A 1,397-nucleotide genomic window follows, 5' to 3' on the forward strand; every position below is an offset into this window, starting at 1 on the left:
TCCTCATAGGCTCCAGTTTTCTTTCTCTACTTATCCTGGACTGAGGTGTCACAGTATAACCTGCTTGTACCTTTCCCCTCTTTCTTCTCAGCTATTCCTGGGTTGTATGTAATTTGCATACATGCAGAAAGATGTTGACAGCAAGAATGATCCACCATGGAGAAGCACTCAGGGTTGGATAGCGATAGTTGCCCAGTTCTTCGCTATTACAGGTCCTAAGACTTAAAGTAATGAACATGTATTAGGAGAGTTGTGAAGTATTTACCTACTTTTTTCGGGTGAACCCTTTTGTATAAAAAAAAGCTGTGATATACCAAGAAGTAGTATGTTATAATAATTAAGAAAATAGATTTTCTTGGTCTGTCAACACCACAATTTACTAACTTTATGTGAGTCACTTAACTTCTCTGTGCTTTTGTTTACTTCAACTGAAAAACAGGAGGAATAATAGTAACCGAACTTATAGGATTGTTTTGTAGATTAAGTGACTAGAAGAAGTAAAGTCTCAGAACCATGCCAGGCATACAGTAAATACCATATAACTGTTTGCCATTATTGCTGTAACTTGCACCCTGAGGAAGTTTTCCCTCAATCTGATTCCTTTATAATTAATGCCAATTATCTAAGATCTTAGTAGTGAGTCAGTTCTCAGTTATGTTTTTTGATGTTAAGTTTTCAGTTTCCTCTTTGCCTTCCAGGTACTTTAAGAAAAATGTATTGAGAAGTTTGGGAGTGATCTTCAGACTTTCTTGGAATAAGCTGGACCACCAATATGCTGTGTATCCAGCCCATAATTTCTGGACACTGCAGAATTGGTTTTACTGAAATGGGTTCCAGAGTAATTTCTAGCCTTTTTAGATTGAGGCTGAAAAACGAAGTTTATAAAAGTCAACATTGCAACTGACTTTGGAAGTGTCTTACCCTAAAAAAAGAGACGTATAGGGTAGGACATATGTACTGTGTTGAAAGAAGAAGGAACACTACCCACGTGTGCTATGGTGAAACATCTCCAGAAAATGTGGAACCAAGTTTCAAATCTTACCTGGTTGCTTTCAGTCTAACACTGCTTAAGGGAGCCCCAGACTTTTCAGAGGAAATTACAAAGGCAAAGATTATACTGGCTTTGGAAACACTCGAACAAGTAAGAATTCTTTTCCCCTTTTATCCCCTTTGGTTTGCACAAGTTTATGCAGAATGATTATAAGAAAAGAAAAATAGATGAAAAATGGCCTCCAACTTCTACTGTTGATATTACGTATATATTTTTTATCCATATTTTTATTTTGCAGTTTCTAACATTGTTTTTGCTTATATGAAATTCCAGCAAAAACATTAATTACATAATTAAAAAATCCCCAAAGCAATAGGAAGCAATATTAAAATATGAAGCAGCTCAA

This window comes from Orcinus orca, chromosome 7 (assembly GCF_937001465.1).
Source record: "Orcinus orca chromosome 7, mOrcOrc1.1, whole genome shotgun sequence".
NCBI classification, from domain to species: domain Eukaryota; kingdom Metazoa; phylum Chordata; class Mammalia; order Artiodactyla; family Delphinidae; genus Orcinus; species Orcinus orca.